At 41.6% G+C, this 20378-nt stretch overlaps 1 protein-coding gene across 4 annotated transcripts in view; it reads right to left on the bottom strand.

The window, feature by feature from the left end:
* The window catches only part of LOC6045856, a 125217-nt gene that overhangs the window by 83222 nt on the left and 21617 nt on the right, over positions 1-20378 (bottom strand). The gene's annotated exons all lie outside the window — the stretch shown is intronic.

The raw sequence follows: 20378 nt of genomic DNA, 5'->3' as shown, positions 1-20378 counted from the left end.
TCCTGCTCTTGAAAAATTTCTAAGTGTTGAAAATATTTTACTGGCCAAAAGCCAAAATTTTGCTAAGTCCAAAAAATCAAATAAATTCTACCAAAAATCTTGTCGTGATACGGATCCCGTAAGTTTTCTAAGTGCCGGAACGATTTTTGTAGGGGTATATCAATAATTATTAAAAACCAACTTTCGAATTTCAAAATTTCAATGAAGACGTTTTGTTAGGGACATTATTTTTGGAACAAACTGATGTTTTGTAAAAATCGGACAAAATTTCCTGTAATTTCGTCGATTTTTCCGAAATTTTGGTTTAAAGCAAAAATAAACATCAAAATAATTTATCATGTTTCCAACCTCCCGAAAATTTTCTAAGTCCCAAAAAATGCTTTTTCTGTAAAAAGTAAAGAATTTAAAAATATACGCAAAAATGTCAAAGTCCAGCATAAATAAAATCAAATTTTAAAATATCAGCTCATGAAAAATTATTCTAAGTGTCGGAAATTGAAAATTCTGTCAGTGACTGCAAATTTTGCTAAGTCCAGTATAAATTTGAAATAAAGTCAAAATAATCATTTCATGATGTTCGGGTAAAATTTTGGAAAAAATAAAATTTTCGAAATTTTTGCTAAGTTTAAAAAAACTACCACTAACAGCTCAATATCAACTGTAGATAATGCAGTATGATCATGGAATATACTTTCCATGATACGCAGTCGGTTTCAAAAGTCGTCATAACTCGAGGAGTTTACAGCAAGATGCGAATAAACAAGCCAAGATAGTTCGAAGTTATCGCCACCAACTCACTTTCCGCCCGGGAATGTATTTGAATGGTTTCTTCCATTTTTTTGATTAAATAATAATATTTTACTAAAATTTTATCGTTTTTACGAAAAAAATACTACTTCGATGATAAATAGTAAATTTTCATAATATCACTATACTTTGCATGTACAATTTTTTAACGATTGTTTATCAGTTTTAAGTACTTTCATGTATTTATTTCCCAATAAAATATGTTGTTGCAGCAATTCGTATTTTTTTCCATGCTAAAAATCCATATGGTACACTTGCCCCACCTGAAAAAGATTTTTTAAAAGCTCTCAACAAAAATAACCAAAAGTTAAATCATACTTTGTAATAGGTGCATGTCATTTGTAGGGACACTACTGATCTAGGAAAAATAGCATTTTGATAAAATGAGCCTTAAAACGAACCCTAAGCCTTATTTTGTACTTTCCAAATATTATAAGAAAACAAAGGTTTCGAAAAAAAACTTCATTAAATCTTATGCCCCGTGGCGTTTACGTCATTTTGGCGGTTATGTGGTAGTAGAATCAGCTAATTGCATTGCTAGCAACAATTCCTCATACTGGAAATAATCAAAATTGTACAAATTACGGCCGTAGGAGCGATTGTTCCTCTTGCCCCATATGGTCGTCTTGCCCCACCTTCCCCTACAAAGGAAACGTTAATAATTTAATAGTTACGGGGCGGTTGCGAAAGTGGAGCATGAACGGTGCCCAATTCTACGCAAGTTGGCAACATCTTGTAACGTTTTGGAAGAATGAGTAAAAGCATAATAGATTATAAAGCATAGAACAATATGAAAGTCATATCTAACAGTAAACAGCAAAAAAACTGAATTTTGGAATGATGAAAATTTGGTAGGATTTTTACTCAAAATCTGTTACCATTTCCTGATGAATATTACCATCATTTGTTTGTCTGTGTATCATGAAAACGCCAAAGTGAATATGATAAGACAATATAGTTGATTATAACAATCATAGCCGTAAGGAATGAACTTTGTCAACTCCCATGAAAACTTTTTCTAATTTGAAAATTTCAAGTTTTTTTTAGACGATGATTTTTTTTGAGTGATACAATTTTCTTTTCATGACAAAAAGCTGATAATAATAGCAATTTATTTATTTTTATTTTGAAATGGTTTAAAATTAGCCTGGAAAAAGAGCCATTACGGTAGTCTTAGCATTGTTAGGGTGGTTCCAAAAAGCTATTTTGAACATTTTTAACACATTTAAAAAAATCATCAATATTGTTTATTCCAGATAGAAAATCATATAAATTTTGCTTGTTCTAACTCGACATTTTAATTGCACTAAAAATTGCAAAAATATCCCATTTAAAAGAATAAATTCTAACCTTAAAAAAACGACAATATATTTAAAAAAAAATTATACACCGTAAAAATTGTCTCGTCGTCACCTTTGAGGTTTTTTTTTCATAAAATATGTTTAAACATGTTTAAAAGAGCCAAAATGAAATGAGACCAGACAAATGAATTTAAACCCTCTACAACCTAACCTCGCCTATATACGGGCTTCGATCTAAAAAATCACCGAAACTACGTTTTTCAAACATTTTTTATCTTTAAGAAGCATTGGAAAGAAAAACTATTAAAATTTTAGAAAATGTTAGGGTTGCAAGTTTTACTTGTTTTATGTGACTTTGCCAATGATTTTGAAAAATGGCATTTGTTTAAGGGCCAGCTTTGGCTGTGTTTTTACTAACAGTTTCTATATTTTAAGTAAAAGAAGAATGCAGTGATTTTTGTAGTGTCCCAAACTGTGCCGCTACGCATTTAATTAACAATTTTTATTATAGTGGTGCCATTCCAAAGCAGAAAAAGTGAAAAACAAGCAAAAATTGAAAAAGTGACTTAAAAACATAAACAAATAAAGGGTAATTCTCTACCAACTCACACGAAATCGGAAAATTTGCTACTTCGATTTGCGTGAAAATTTGTCCTTAGGGGTAACTTTTGTCCTGATCACGAAACCGAGGTTTTTTGATATCTCGTGACGGAGGTACGACCCCTTCCATTTTTGAACATGCGAAAAAGAGGTGTTTTTCAACAATTTGCAGCCTGAAACGGTGATGAGATAGAAATTTGGTGTCAAAGGGACTTTTATGTAAAATTAGACGCCCGATTTGATGGCGTACTCAAATTTCCGAAAAAATTATTTTTCATAAAAGTTTTAAAAATTCTCCCATTTTCCGTTACTCAACTGTAAAAATTTTGGCACATGTCATTTTATGGGAAATTTAATGTATTAATCCCAGAAGGGTCATTTTTCATTTAGAACAAAATTTTCATTTAAAATTTCGTGTTTTTCTAACTTTGCAGGGTTATTTTTAGAGTGTAACAATGTTCTACAAAGTTGTAGAGCAGACAATTACAAAAATTTTGATATATAGACATAAGGGGTTTGCTAATAAACATCACGAGTTATCGCGATTTTACGAAAAAAAGTTTTGAAAAAGTTACTTTTTGCGTTTCTTTTTTGTTTCGTCGTCCGTGTCTGTCGCGGGTAACCATGAATGACCATGATCGATGACGACCAACTTTTTCAAAACTTTTTTTCGTAAAATCGCGATAACTCGTGATGTTTATAAGCAAATCCCTTATGTCTAAATATCAAAATTTTTGTAATTGTCTGTTCTACAACTATGTAGAACATTGTTACACTCTAAAAAATTACCCTGCAATGTTAGAAAAAACACGAAATTTTAAAATGAAAAATTTTGTTGTAAATGAAAAAGTGACCCTTCTGGGTCAATGTAGATTCTAAAAGAACATTATATTTCCCATAAAATGACATGTTCCTAAATTTTTACAGTCGAGTAACGGAAAATGGAGAATTTTAAAACTTTTAAGTGTTTTTTTCGATGAAAAATACGTTTATTCGGAATTCTGAGTACGCCATCAAATCGGACGTCTAATTTTACACAAAAGTCCCTTTGACACCAAATTTCTATCTCATCACCGTTTCAGGCTGCAAATTGTTGAAAAACACCTCTTTTTCGCATGTTCAAAATGGAAGGGTCGTACCGCCCTCCGTCACGAGATATCAAAACGGACCTCGGATTCGTGATCAGGACAAAAGTTACCCCTAGGACAAAGTTTCACGCAAATCGAAGAGGGTCGGGGCAACTGCTGTGTGAGTTGGCGGAGAATTACCCAAAGCAAAATGTTATGAAAGAAGGTAGAATAGCCCAAATACTACCAAAACAAAGGTAAACACAATAATGCCGTTGCAAATATTTTTGAAGTTTATGTCCCTCGACTCTGATCGGGGTCGAGGGGACAAAACATTAAAAAAATATATAAAAATTTGAAATAACAAGCCATGGTCTAAACATTTGAATAAAAAAAAAGTTTTTTAAAGTGCATTTAACACCTGTCCAATTGTTTTACAATCATTAGTTTTCAAAACATCCAAGTATTGAAGAGATTTTTTTCGCCGAAAATAAAACTTTTTGCGATGCTGTACGTTGAATTCCACAAAAATTTAAATTTTTTGGTCCATCCCAGACAGGAAAATGCATTTCTAATTGTTTTCAGTTGGTTAGACTTCTATGTCCTTTAAAAATTTGAAGTTTCTTGAAAAATTATTTTTCCCCTTATTTTTCGAACCGAATTTGAAGGGAGGGGGCAACATAAAATATTTGCAACGGCCTAAGGTAAATGCAAATTAAAGTGCTTAGAAACAAAAACAAGAAAAGCTTAAAACAAGACATGTTAAGTTTTGTAGAACAAAAGGGAAAAATAAAATAAATAAATTGAAAAAATGGGGCAGTACAGGGTTAAAATGTACTTAAATATACTCGATTATCCGAAGGCCTTGGCAAAATTTCACTTCGGATAATTTTCGTTGTCATATTTTTTATTTTTAGCTTTAGTTTGACCCTTAAACAACTCTAAAGTGATTTATAATTAGATGGCGACCAAAATGGCTAAGATGAAAAATTGATTTTTTTTTATTTTACAAGTAATCAACCATTTGGATTTGACTCAAATGGGATCGCAGAACTTGAATTTGATTTAAACATCAAAGAAGAAAAGAAAATAATAATGTTATAAATTTTTTTTTTGTTTGTGATTCGACTATCCAAAGTCCCGAACAAACCTTCGGATATTCAAAACTTTGGATAATCGATTCTGGACTGTAAAACGAAATTATGATAAAAGCAATAATTCAATGATTAAAAAAAATATTATCATCAAAAGGTTCCTCAAATGAAAAATAATTATCACGGGTTCTTAATTAAATATTCAACTTTAAGTGAATAATGTTGAAAATTCTGAAAACGCAATTCGCAAACTCAAAACATCACTTTTCAAGAAGCAACAAACAAACGAATTAGAACCGATCTTGAAAGTGACAATGACTTGCAATCACTCTGAAAAAAATAATAAACCGCGTGGAGTAGCGGAGAGACTTGGCTTGACATGAAAACCACATCTTTGGAACGAGCAATGTATTAGTTAGTCTCTTCCTCTCCGTCCTTCGTGCCCGAAACCAACTCACTATCCACCCATATAACAAGCAAACCTCGTCTGCCTCTCTCCTCTCTCTCTTACACTCACAAGACCGTCAAGCGAAATCTAGCCACACACCGGGCCAAACTGCGGAGAATGTTTTCAACAACAACAAAGGCACACACAAGCAAACACACACACAGTCGCAACTCACAGACCGTTCGTTTGTTGTTGTTTTGTTACTTGTTTTTTTCCTGATGCACTTTTCTGGTTTGAATCGCCCAGACAAAAATTGGCCTCATTAAAAAAAGGAAGAAAACGAGAAAAAAAGAAAAGAGCGGGGGAAAACGGCAAGGGGAAAATGAATAAATAAAAACTGGTGTGGAAATTGAACCCAATCGCGGCGCAAATAAGACTACTTCCCCTAGTCCAGTGGATAGCAACTATCTTGCAAGCGAAGAAAAAACAAGACACGCACTTAGTTACTGCTATTAGTAGTGGAACTACAAGGTTGCGTCACAGTTCAAATTTTGATTTCACTGTCTAACTGTTAATCAGTTAGAGATTTTTTTTATTTCAATATGTTTGTTTACATTTTTGTCAAAATCACGAATCTAAAAAAAAAGTTTCAATTATTCATAGTAAATTTAAGCATTTTTTTTTCAAACAAATGTGAAAATTTGAGGCATTTTTGAAAACTAAAGTATTTGAAACCAGGCATGAAACTAGATGATTTTGTTAATGAATGCTTAGAAAAATACATTATAATAAAAAAGTTAAGAATGACAACAACTGTGACGGAAAAGAATTATCATCGACTTAGGCCCTTGCAAATATTTCAAACCGTGATCAAAATTAAAAAAAAAATAGAACAAAAAAATGGAAATTTTAAGAATAGAAGTGTTTTGAAATGCATTTTACACCATTTATTCAATAGCATTATAAGTCTAAAAATAATTAAAACATGGAACCACAGTCACCTTAAAATTTGAAAAAAAAAACATATTGATTGTTTTCTCATTGAATTAATGAGAACAGAGCATTGAAAAAAATAATCAGCATTTGTTTTGGTCTTAGTAACAAATTTCTGTTTCTTATAATTTTGTTCACTTTTACTTTTCACTTATTAAAAATTATATTAAACAAAGAGCGAGAAGCTTCTGTCTTTTCTCGTTGCCTTTTTTCGTCATACAAAACGATCAGTAATCAGTAATGTTTCAAATGATCTAATTTTAAAATTCTCGCAATCCAAAATTACTGAAATGATTCAGACAAAATATTCAAAACTATTTTTTCAACAACAATTACACTCAAAATGTCCCCCCTTTTCAAACCTTACGCCAGACATTGTACCTCGAATGGAAATTTCCGTCCTCTATCGCAGCAGCACCACCACCGCCATATCCCATCACCACCGCCGTACACTTCTTCACAGTTCGGTGAGGTCTTCCTGTCCCCTTCTCGCCGCCACCCAACCTACCCCAGAGCCCGTCAGAAAAAAAAAACCATTTTGCTTTTTAGGAAACGTATTGGATAAAATTTCACCATCTTTTGGCAGGGCCAGTTTTGCAGCTCTATGTTTTCCCCGCCACCCACTACCCTCTTCACGGAGAAAAAGAGTTCTAAAATCGTGAACAAGCGTTCATGAAAATGGGAACCACGAACAAAGTGTTCAAATTTCATGGTACGTTTTTCAAAATCGTACCATGGGATTTGAACACTTTGTTCGAGGTTCCCATTTTCATGAACGCTTGTTCACGATTTTGAGAACTCTTTTTTCTCCGTGTCCAATCAACCCTCGTCTCTGTTACAGAAAAAATGTTAAAGAATTGAGAAAATATAGATGGGTTTGGGAAAGACCTGAATCCAGAAGCTCTTGGAAAAGTTGGTACGCAGAAAAACTTATTAAATATAATTGTTTAAAAATTTAATATTTTTTAAACCTCAAAAATTTAAACAAATTTGTTTTTTTTTAAGAAAATAGATTAAGTTCAATTAACTAGCTTTCAATGAAATTCAGCTGAAAGTGTACCCACGTGGACCAAAGCTTCTCTCTGCAATGTCCCTTCTGGGACTAACAGCCAAGCTAGGCACCCTTCCCACTTCCCACGGAAGCTTGTATTTGGCAGGATTTTTCTGGCAAGGAATCAGCGCTAGAGAAAACGGCTAAGGGGGTTAATTTCTGCAAAAGAGCAAAGATTTTGATTTTACTTTTATAAGGACATTGTAACATTTATAAAACATATAAAAAACTTTTTTTTAAATTGACTAAAGTTGAAGGTTGAAAAAAGGAGTTATATATATTTTCTTACGATATCCAAATAACAACACAGTTTGCATTTGGAAAACGACAAAAACATAAAGATTTAATTTACTTGCTAAAAAGATCTTGAATAAGTTCTATTATGTTTTTTTATAAGTTAAAACACTAAAAGAGTAATTTAAAAAGTTCAAGATGGTATGTCAGAGACATAACCGAAAGACATAGGACAGTACAGGGCCTTAAATTTTGATTAGGATTGCTGATGTTTTCGGATAGATAGTTAAATGTAAAACCAGATTATTTTATTTTGCTTGATTGAATGATTGCAGAACAACTCTTTCGCGATTGTATTGGTGGTCCTGAAAAGAACCGTTCAATTTTTGTCCTGGAATGAAGAAATGAGATTAGGCTTGATCCTGGCTGGGTCTATCAGCGGTGTTCCAAGAGGGCGGGGGATGGTTTCCTGTTAATAAACAATTGATGACGGTTGAATGAATCATTAAATACGTTCAATATATGAATAAAGCGGGAAGGAGAAGGATTGGTTGGAAAGGGAGGGAAAAAGGAGGCGGTTGTTTGGTAGGTTTTAGTGTAGTACAGTATGTTTTCGGATAGATATTGAAATTCAAAACCAGATTATTTTATTTTGCTTAATTGGATGATTGCAGAACAACTCTTTCGTGAATGTTTTGGTGGTCCTGAAAAGGACCGTTTAATTTTTGACATAGGACTATGTCTTTACTTACTATATTGGGGGGCCAGTTCAGAAATTCGATCCAAAGCGTCACTTTTAAGCGTTAAAAAAGGGGACATTTTGAACGCTTATATCTTTTTTCCCTGTGAATCAATCCAGATGGTTGGACCACCAATCGAAAGAGGAAGACTTCAGCTATTGTTTAACTACATAGATAGTCTGACTAAACATAGTTAAAGCACTTAAAACATGCAATCAAAATGAGTAATTTTTCGGTACAAATCGGACAGATGACCAATCAGAGCGAGCGTATGCATTCGAGACCGCGCCCCTTTTGTGCCGTTCTCCGGTTGTGCCGCTATTTAAGCAGAAAATTTCGCAAAAGCAAGTCACTTTGGAACGAGCACTGAACTGTGCACGTCGGGCCGGCGCGGAGCAGCAGCAGCAGCGGCCAATAGAAGAAGAGGACCAGCAACCAGAAGGAAGAACCACCAGCAGCAGAAGGAGGAAATCCAAGCGAAGCGGACGCGTGGAAGTCGCGATGATGCGGCGGTTCTCGAAAAATGGCCAATTCGACAGTGGTGGCCAAAACCAGGAGTGGCCGATGCCCTCAAAGAAGGTTCCCCCGGGCCTGGGGGGACATTTACAGAAACATACGAGTTGTGGCAATATGGGTATCAAAATTCATGGTTTTTTATACTGAACATAATAATGGCCATTTCGACAGTAGTGGCCACAACCTGGAGTGGCCGGTGCCCTCAAAGAAGGTCCCCCGGGGCCTGGGGGGACATTTACAGAAACATACGAGTTGTGGCAATATGGGTATCAAAATTCATGGTTTTTGATACTGAACATAATAATGGCCATTTTGACAGTAGTGGCCATAACCTGGAGTGGCCGGTGCCCTCAAAGAAGGTTCCCCCGGGGCCTGGGGGGACATTTACAGAAACATACGAGTTGTGGCAATATGGGTATCAAAATTCATGGTTTTTTATACTGAACATAATAATGGCCATTTCGACAGTAGTGACCACAACCTGGAGTGGCCGGTGCCCTCAAAGAAGGTTCCCCCGGGGCCTGGGGGGACATTTACAGAAACATACGAGTTGTGGCAATATGGGTATCAAAATTCATGGTTTTATACTGAACATAATAATGGCCATTTCGACAGTAGTGGCCACAACCTGGAGTGGCCGGTGCCCTCAAAGAAGGTTCCCCCGGGGCCTGGGGGGACATTTACAGAAACATACGAGTTGTGGCAATATGGGTATCAAAATTCATGGTTTTTGATACTGAACATAATAATGACCATTTTGACAGTAGTGGCCATAACCTGGAGTGGCCGGTGCCCTCAAAGAAGGTTCCCCCGGGGCCTGGGGGGACATTTACAGAAACATACGAGTTGTGGCAATATGGGTATCAAAATTCATGGTTTTTTATACTGAACATAATAATGGCCATTTCGACAGTAGTGACCACAACCTGGAGTGGCCGGTGCCCTCAAAGAAGGTTCCCCCGGGGCCTGGGGGGACATTTACAGAAACATACGAGTTGTGGCAATATGGGTATCAAAATTCATGGTTTTTTATACTGAATATAATAATGGCCATTTCGACAGTAGTGGCCACAACCTGGAGTGGCCGGTGCCCTCAAAGAAGGTCCCCCCGGGGCCTGGGGGGACATTTACAGAAACATACGAGTTGTGGCAATATGGGTATCAAAATTCATGGTTTTTGATACTGAACATAATAATGGCCATTTCGACAGTAGTGGCCACAACCTGGAGTGGCCGGTGCCCTCAAAGAAGGTTCCCCGGGGCCTGGGGGGACATTTACAGAAACATACGAGTTGTGGCAATATGGGTATCAAAATTCATGGTTTTTGATACTGAACATAATAATGGCCATTTCGACAGTAGTGGCCACAACCTGGAGTGGCCGGTGCCCTCAAAGAAGGTTCCTCCGGGGCCTGGGGGGACATTTACAGAAACATACGAGTTTTGGCAATATGGGTATCAAAATTCATGGTTTTTGATACTGAACATAATAATGGCCATTTTGACAGTAGTGGCCACAACCTGGAGTGGCCGGTGCCCTCAAAGAAGGTTCCCTGGGCCTGGGGGACATTTACAGAAACATACGAGTTGTGGCAATATGGGTATCAAAATTCATGGTTTTTATACTGAACATAATAATGGCCATTTCGACAGTAGTGGCCACAACCTGGAGTGGCCGGTGCCCTCAAAGAAGGTTCCCGGGGCCTGGGGGACATTTACAGAAACATACGAGTTGTGGCAATATGGGTATCAAAATTCATGGTTTTGATACTGAACATAATAATGGCCATTTCGACAGTAGTGGCCACAACCTGGAGTGGCCGGTGCCCTCAAAGAAGGTTCCCCGGGGCCTGGGGGACATTTACAGAAACATACGAGTTTTGGCAATATGGGTATCAAAATTCATGGTTTTGATACTGAACATAATAATGGCCATTTTGACAGTAGTGGCCACAACCTGGAGTGGCCGGTGCCCTCAAAGAAGGTTCCCCGGGGCCTGGGGGACATTTACAGAAACATACGAGTTGTGGCAATATGGGTATCAAAATTCATGGTTTTGATACTGAACATAATAATGGCCATTTCGACAGTAGTGGCCACAACCTGGAGTGGCCGGTGCCCTCAAAGAAGGTTCCCCGGGGCCTGGGGGACATTTACAGAAACATACGAGTTGTGGCAATATGGGTATCAAAATTCATGGTTTTTGATACTGAACATAATAATGGCCATTTCGACAGTAGTGGCCATAACCTGGAGTGGCCGGTGCCCTCAAAGAAGGTTCCCCGGGGCCTGGGGGGACATTTACAGAAACATACGAGTTGTGGCAATATGGGTATCAAAATTCATGGTTTTTGATACTGAACATAATAATGGCCATTTCGACAGTAGTGGCCACAACCTGGAGTGGCCGGTGCCCTCAAAGAAGGTTCCCCCGGGGCCTGGGGGGACATTTACAGAAACATACGAGTTGTGGCAATATGGGTATCAAAATTCATGGTTTTTGATACTGAACATAATAATGGCCATTTCGACAGTAGTGGCCATAACCTGGAGTGGCCGGTGCCCTCAAAGAAGGTTCCCCCGGGGCCTGGGGGACATTTACAGAAACATACGAGTTGTGGCAATATGGGTATCAAAATTCATGGTTTTTGATACTGAACATAATAATGGCCATTTCGACAGTAGTGGCCACAACCTGGAGTGGCCGGTGCCCTCAAAGAAGGTTCCTCCGGGGCCTGGGGGGACATTTACAGAAACATACGAGTTTTGGCAATATGGGTATCAAAATTCATGGTTTTTGATACTGAACATAATAATGGCCATTTTGACAGTAGTGGCCACAACCTGGAGTGGCCGGTGCCCTCAAAGAAGGTTCCCCCGGGGCCTGGGGGGACATTTACAGAAACATACGAGTTGTGGCAATATGGGTATCAAAATTCATGGTTTTTGATACTGAACATAATAATGGCCATTTCGACAGTAGTGGCCACAACCTGGAGTGGCCGGTGCCCTCAAAGAAGGTTCCCGGGGCCTGGGGGACATTTACAGAAACATACGAGTTGTGGCAATATGGGTATCAAAATTCATGGTTTTGATACTGAACATAATAATGGCCATTTCGACAGTAGTGGCCACAACCTGGAGTGGCCGGTGCCCTCAAAGAAGGTTCCCCCGGGGCCTGGGGGGACATTTACAGAAACATACGAGTTGTGGCAATATGGGTATCAAAATTCATGGTTTTTGATACTGAACATAATAATGACCATTTTGACAGTAGTGGCCATAACCTGGAGTGGCCGGTGCCCTCAAAGAAGGTTCCCCGGGGCCTGGGGGACATTTACAGAAACATACGAGTTGTGGCAATATGGGTATCAAAATTCATGGTTTTGATACTGAACATAATAATGGCCATTTCGACAGTAGTGGCCACAACCTGGAGTGGCCGGTGCCCTCAAAGAAGGTTCCCGGGGCTTGGGGGACATTTACAGAAACATACGAGTTGTGGCAATATGGGTATCAAAATTCATGGTTTTGATACTGAACATAATAATGGCCATTTCGACAGTAGTGGCCATAACCTGGAGTGGCCGGTGCCCTCAAAGAAGGTTCCCGGGGCCTGGGGGACATTTACAGAAACATACGAGTTGTGGCAATATGGGTATCAAAATTCATGGTTTTGATACTGAACATAATAATGGCCATTTCGACAGTAGTGGCCACAACCTGGAGTGGCCGGTGCCCTCAAAGAAGGTTCCTCCGGGGCCTGGGGGGACATTTACAGAAACATACGAGTTTTGGCAATATGGGTATCAAAATTCATGGTTTTTGATACTGAACATAATAATGGCCATTTTGACAGTAGTGGCCACAACCTGGAGTGGCCGGTGCCCTCAAAGAAGGTTCCCCGGGGCCTGGGGGACATTTACAGAAACATACGAGTTGTGGCAATATGGGTATCAAAATTCATGGTTTTGATACTGAACATAATAATGGCCATTTCGACAGTAGTGGCCACAACCTGGAGTGGCCGGTGCCCTCAAAGAAGGTTCCCCCGGGGCCTGGGGGGACATTTACAGAAACATACGAGTTGTGGCAATATGGGTATCAAAATTCATGGTTTTTGATACTGAACATAATGGCCATTTCGACAGTAGTGGCCACAACCTGGAGTGGCCGGTGCCCTAAAGCAGGTTCCCCGGGGCCCGGAGGACTTTTACAGAACCATACGAGTTGTGGCATATTGGTATCAAAATTCATGGTTTTTGATACTGTACATGAAAATTGACATTCCGACAGTAGTGGCCACAACCTTGAGTGACCGGTGATCTCAAAGCAGGTTTCCCTGGGGCCCGGAGGGTCTTTAACAGAACCATACGAGTTGTGGCAATATGGATATCAAAATTCATGGTTTTGATACTGAACATGAAAATTGACATTTCGACCGTAGTGGCCACAACCTGGAGTTGCCGGTGCCCTCATAGAAGGTTCACCTTGGGAGAACATTTATGACAATTTTGCCGACAAATCTATGAAACAAAATAAAATAATCTTATTTCAGATTTCACTAGCAATCCAAAAACACATTCAAATTGTTTGGTCCTATGTCTTTCGGTTATGTCTCTGACATACCATCTTGAACTTTTGCCCTGGAATGAAGAAATGAGATTAGGCTTGATCCTGGCTGGGTCCATCAGCGGTGTTCCAAGAGGGCGGGGGATGGTTTCCTGTTAATAAACAATTGATGACGGTTGAATGAATCATTAAATACGTTCAATATATGAATAAAGCGGGAAGGAGAAGGAGTGGGTGGAAGAGGGAGGGGCGGTTGTTGGGTAGGTTTTAGTGTGTAGTACAATATTGTTCTGTTTCTTAAAGTAATATTTACATTTCATTTGGTTCCTGATGTAGTGATGTTAATGTTTGGGGGTGGGGAGGGGTCAGTGTGTTTAGTTAGTGTTTACAAAAGTTTTCTGGTATACTTAAATTAATGAGTTTACAGTTCATTTGTGAGTTGGTGTTCGTGTAGGTGTAACTGGTAATTTACATTTCAATTTCTTCTTGTAAAATCCGATGATAATATCGTCGTGTCCGGCTTTGAACGTTTATGGATCAATGCAACTGAGATGGCTCGGGTTCTTCAGTTCGTAGTACAGACAGCATGGGTCTGTGGTAGGAAAAATAGCATACATACCGCGAATTGCTCGCCACATGTATGCCTCTGGTAAATGTGAGATCAAGGACCGTTCCACGATTTGTGGTCGTCTGTCTCACGTCGTTAGCTAAGGATAGTTGGAAGTGCTCGCCCATAAACTTAATGAATTCGACATTTTCTCGTTTGGAAACGTCGACATTAAAATCACCGGTTACTACCATTGGCAAACCAGTGCGGGCAGTCTGGAGCAACTTCCGTGCCAAAACCAACCTTTCTGCTTCAGTGTGGTTCCTGGGATGATGTACACCGAGAACAGCAGTACCTCAGTGCCCATCACATCCACTGTAGCAGCGCAAACGTCACCGTATTTATCTGCCACACCGAAAAGTTCGTCTCGATCTTGACTCACCAATTCGGGAGTATACGGGACTGCCATGCTGGTTTTGGTCGTCGTCTTTCGATAAATTGCCACACCGCCAGATCTTGCGTCATCCCTTTTGGACTGGACAACACAAGTGTAGCCTTCAATCTCGACCGAGGAGTTATCATCCAACCACGTCTCGCTTAGGGCCAAGTAGTCTACACTGGTCAGTATGGAATCGATCGATATATCCTGGTGATGAGCGCTCAAGCTTTGGACGTTGATTGTCATCAGGGTGCATGCTGGTCCACTACTCGCCAACACCTCAGAAAAATCGTCTCCGATCGTTCGATAACGGTTATTCCTCAAGCGCTTGTATTCGTCCCGCAACTCACGCATCGCTGGAGAGTTGTTTGCCTTGGCGTGGTGGAACACAGGCTTTTCCTTAGACGGATCTAGAGAGGGATTGTCCGCGTAGGTCAAGTAGAGTCCTTCCAGCGAAGTAACCCGTGACAAAGCAACGTACACCAGCCTTTGCTCCTGCGAGCGACTGTACTGGTAAACGACCTTGGGGAAAGTTCCACCTTGTGACTTGTGGATTGTCATGGAACAGGCACTCGCAATCGGAAATTGAATCCGCTTGCATTTGATCGTACCTCCAAGAGCGATGTTCACGTGCTGCTTCGTGATGGGGGTCCAATCCTGCTGCAGGAGATGGGGTCGGGCGTTAACGACTGCCTGCGCCTTAGATCTTGCAATGGTTCCGATTTTCTCCGTATCGAATTGCAACCAGAGTCTGTAGATCACTTCTTCGCCGGCGTCGTTTTCCCGCATCTCCACATACTTCAGCTCGCCGATTGCTCCGTTTACCAGATTATCATCGCCATCGATGTTGGTAGTGATCATGTAGGGCTTTCCAATGCAAAAACGAACCATATATGGCAGCCCACTCGTTTGGGCTGTGCTCATTTTATGTAATTTCGTTCGTGCACTGGTTGCCTGAGCGGATGTGCTGTGACCTGTGATCATATCGTCGGCAAGACAGTCCAGACCCTCGAGCCCACTCAACGCTTCTCTGTTGAACCGATCGACATCAACGTTTTGATGGAACAGCCAAACGGCGTTGGGAGCTTCCCGTTGGCAGTCCTCCACTGACTTGAACCGACTCTCGATCAGCGTCTTCTGTTCATCCGTCAGTTTCTTGCCTTCGCCAATCGCGGTGAGGATGGTGGAGAACACCACATCGGTCTGACGCATGACCTGATCCAACTCGTACAGTCGGATGTAATCCCACAGCCAAGATCCACCAATCGAATTTCTCGGAGCCTTATAGATTGGTAAAGCATTGACTGGATTCAGCTGATGTAAATCTCCGGTAAACGTAACGTCCTGGTCAGCGAATGGGTGAAGGTAATCCAAATGAATATCCTGCAACGTATGTGCATTGTTCTGAAGTTACCTGCGCTAAGCATACTAACTTCATCTACAATGTGGAGCTTCACGTTCCGGAATTCATTTCGGTACGTCTGCAGCCATTCAGGGCTAAGCTTTGAGTCACTCTGGCGCGATATTGCAATGCGGTAGGCACGATGGACCGTAACACCGTCAATGTTAACGGCGGCTTTGCCTGTCGACGCACATGCAATATACGCGTTGTTGCGAGAGTTGTGACCTTGGCTGTACCGGTTATAGGTTTCCATCATCAGACGCAGTGTGAACGTTTTACCACTACCCGCTGGTCCAGTCAGGAAGATCTGCATCGCTGGAATTTCAGGATCAAAGCTCGTCAGTCGATGGATGATGTGGAGGATCAACATGCGCTGCTTCTCGTTAGCCTGCCGCATCCAGGCACAGTAGTCAGCTTTTGGCATGACATTCGAACGTTGTTTCACAATCGCTCGCAGTGCAGAAGTCGGCAGGTTTTCGATGTCATCGTTGTTTGGCTGCATGTCGATGCTCCTCACGTACTCGTTGTGCTTCTCCGTGGCGGCTCTCTCTTGCTCGCCATCGCCTTCCTGTGCGATTATTCGGAGGTATTCCTCAACGGTCTGCTCCAAATTCAACTCACAATCGTATTCCTTACGTTTCGCGATGAGCTCTGTCTCATGCGAATCGTACAATTGGAGGAATTTGTTCTGGTCCAGCAGGTCGACTCGTTCATTCCGGAACGGCAAAAACAGGAGCACTGCCTCTCGCTTGTACTCGACCATTTCGCTCATCGGGTATCCTCGCCATCGCAGGATTTTGGCAGTGCCTCGCAGCTTGTAGCTGTTTTTGGTGCTTTTCATCGGTGCATACCATGCGACGAAATCAGCCAGGCACACATCCTCCAATCCATCGCGGTCCTCATACTTCTGGACGATGTTTCTGGTCCATACGTCCGTTGAGTCGTCGTCGAGTCCCTCGTCGTCCATCTGCTGGTGTCGCTTCCGGCATCGGGTTCTCTCATTTGGCCACATTGTCGGCACAAATTCGATTTTCCGGCTTGCTTCGGACATTGGTAACCGGAGCAAGATCCACGCTGCTTCCTGTGAGCACATCTCAACACTGTTGAGTACTCTCACGCCCAACTTCTTCAGCAAGCCTTGATAGTCGTAGTCGGGATACTGCTCCTGCAGCTCGAGAAGCTCTCGGTGAAACGCGCTGATGCCTCGATTTGTCTTGTTGACGTAATCAACCAAATAAGAGGCGCACGAGTACTCGTCCATGATGAACTGCAGATCACTGTTGGAGCGAAGTACACCGCCAATCCAAACGTTGAATGGATTCATGTAGAGCTGATTCATCGGACGCTTGAAGAAGAACGCTGGTCGCTGTAGCCATGCACGAATCACTTCGAGGTAGTATTCCTCGGTACACTCACAATCGGCCAGAAAGTCTTCGAGAGTTTCGAAAGTCTTCGTTTCCAGAATCTCACGAAACTCGAGAGCACGTTTCTTCAGTGCAGAACGACGACTGTCATCAGCCGGAAGGGGCACCAATACCCGATCCTCGTTCATCGGCCAGTACGGAATGTTGAAACGACAACGTTTATCGTTGTGTTTGTAACATGTACGTGTGTGAGCGTGCTCTTGCTTCTTGCCAAGCAGTGGTCCCAACCAACGGAAGGCATCGATGGAGCAGAGAGTGTTGATCATTTCAATGGTGGCGGGCATGTCCTCGGAAACGTCCTCACGAGGATCGTTTGCACACCAGAGCATGATGTGGGCATGCGCGCTACCACGTTGTTGAAACTCGATCCGCTTGAAGTAATCCACAACGTAGTATTTACCAAATGGACTGAACCGTTTGGACTTCAAGATGCGCATTATGACGTCAACAAGCTTGTCGATGTATGCAACACACGTCACAGGATCTTCAACGACCAACTTTGCCTTTTGAAACGCGCTTAACTCCGACAGCGGGTCGGCCAATTCAAGGTCATCGTAGTCACTGGACAATTTGTGCAGCACCTTCAACAGTTCTTCCCATTGAGTTTCACTGGCGCTCAAGGTGAGAAACATTGTTGGTTTACCCAACTGTCGAATCATGGCGAAGAGGTCCTGTTTGCGTCCTTGCCAGTACTGCACAGAGTTCGGTATCCCTTTGAAGAAAGCCAAGCCAATCTCCATCATATTCCTCTGGAACTCTGGATCGCTGAGCTGGGCACGTGTGACGTTATCTGTTCCCACAGATTTGAAGTGACATTTGAGCCCTTCAATCATACGGCAGTATAACACCTTCATGGCCATGGCCAGAATGTGATCTGGACGAGCACCCCGCCTGTCAGCTCGCCTAGCTTCACTGCTCGCCTTGTTGAACACAGTAGCTTGTACGCCTTGCTTGATCGTTGTCGGGACCCCAAAGTATATGTCGGGATTGCTCAACTCCTCAGCATTCTCATCGTACAAAATACTCGAGGGCATTCGGTTCATGGTAGGGCAAAGCTCCAGGTACATGTCTTCGTTCCACATCGCAGTTTGTTGCATGCTAGCCAACAGCTCGGCTTCATCATCGATGATATCCAGTGGCATGGCTTCTTCCGCCCGCGAGGGACCCTCCTGTGGATCTGCTCCGAACGCATTCAATCGTTCTTCGTCAAAAGTAATGCCCTCACGTTTATACAACGGAGTAGTTACGAGATACTTGAGCCAAGCATAAACAGTCCCCTTGCAAACCCACCCCGAGTAATGGCTCGATTTGTGTGCAGTGTGCTTCTTGAAGCTCACATTAATCGCACAGTCATTATCAAGATCGCGAGGAAGAACCCGAACCATCTCCTCAACGTCTACCGGCACGTTGATCACCTGCCCAATGATACCATAGTTGCCCAAAGCATGACACAGACGACGAATCACCAGAAAGATGAAACGGGGAGAAATCAGCCGCTTGCTGATCATATCCAGTTTGGGAAGACCCGGTGGAATCGGCGGGTAAACAAATCCGTTGCTTTTGGACAGGGTTGGGACCTTTCCACGATTCAAGCTGCTGTTGCAGGTTTGGCACACCATGAAACCTTCGGTTGAATCAAAGTCGCCGGCTTGTACCAGTACATTTCCCCCAGCTTCAGTGATGGGCTTCAGGTCGTTCTTGAACCAAAGTCTGTCGCAAACGCTGCACACAGCACCAAACGAGTTCTCAACGAAAAGCTTACGGAACTCAAGAGTGGCCCTGTCGTAGTTCGGTCTGCTTGCATTGCGAGGACCTGGCTCTGTGAAACACGATAGAGTTGACCCAAACCTCGAAAACTTCGCATAAATTTAAAGACCTACCCTGGCTTGCCCCATCTGAAATGCTATCCGACTGACTTGGTGCAGAATTTGATGGCATTTCTAAAAAGTTATTTTGCGTGTTTAGTAAATTTTTCACAATAACACAATGTGTTTAACGTCTCACCTTCTTCATCAATCTGCACCACCGGATCATGGAGGCTTATTGTGTCTGCCTCCATGGGCGGATAAATCCCTAAAAAGTTGCGTATGAAAAATATTTGAAAAGTGCGTTGAGATGGATCTAATAATATCACGAAAATTATATAATATCACGAAAATTATATATTAGCATATCAAATTTCTCCCTTTGTTTTGAGATGAGAATGTTTATAAGAGTAATTGGAAATACAGTGATAACACAAGGCCGAATATTTTCAACCTGAATTAATGATCATTTCATTTAAAATCGTATCTATGGCATGACAAGTATTGTGTTGGAAATTTATTCCAAATTTGTACGATTACGCTAATGTATTAAATTTGATTTTTTACAGAAATGCTAATTTTTCATCTAATTATAACATTTATTTCAATTTATCACTTTCCAATTTATTTAAATTTATCACTAGAAAGTGAATAAAAGCTGTAGAAATTTAGCACGCACGCGCGCACACACACACACACACACACAAACACACGCATAAATTTTCTACGATCGCACTTACCCTGTTCGGGATTCTCCGATGCCAAATTTGGAACCGAAATGTCCGCGATTCCTCGTCTACCACCCCGTCGCACACCTCCAGCAACGAAAGTAACATCCGCGGTAGCACCTCCTTGCTCGCTCCGACCGAACGTTGTCTGTCCAGTCCTCCTCCTCTCCCGCAACCGTCTCATACGTTCAGCAGAAGTGCTGCCAGACGCAGTCGACCCTTCCGTTGCATCTCCCACTCGCCCCTGCCGCCTCCGCTTTCCTGGATTGGACACCGACGGTCCAGCCCCAGAACCTTCCGGGAACTCATCCCCGCGCTCTCCACCTCCTTCAGCAGCTCGCTTCCGTCGCCTGTACCGCCTTTTGCGTTCAGCGTTGTCCACTGGCGCCGCGGTAGGCTCATCCGCCAACTGCCTCTCCTCCTCTCTCCTCTCTCTTCCGCTTCCGATAGGACGCCTTGTACACCTTCCGCAAATGCTGGGACATCTTGTCTAGCCGCAGTTCAGTAGGGTTATGAAGCGCCAAAAATGGTGCTACTAGGTACTTGAATGCTACATCCCAAGATGGGAAGCTCATTTCAATCGATCAGCGTGAAGCAGCAAAAATCATGATCGGATTTGCAAAATAGGTTTAACAAGATTTACACTTAATTTTAAGGCTTCTAGCAGTAT

The sequence above is a fragment of the Culex quinquefasciatus genome, chromosome 2 (assembly GCF_015732765.1).
Source record: "Culex quinquefasciatus strain JHB chromosome 2, VPISU_Cqui_1.0_pri_paternal, whole genome shotgun sequence".
NCBI classification, from domain to species: domain Eukaryota; kingdom Metazoa; phylum Arthropoda; class Insecta; order Diptera; family Culicidae; genus Culex; species Culex quinquefasciatus.
This window is presented reverse-complemented; position numbering and strand designations above follow the sequence as displayed.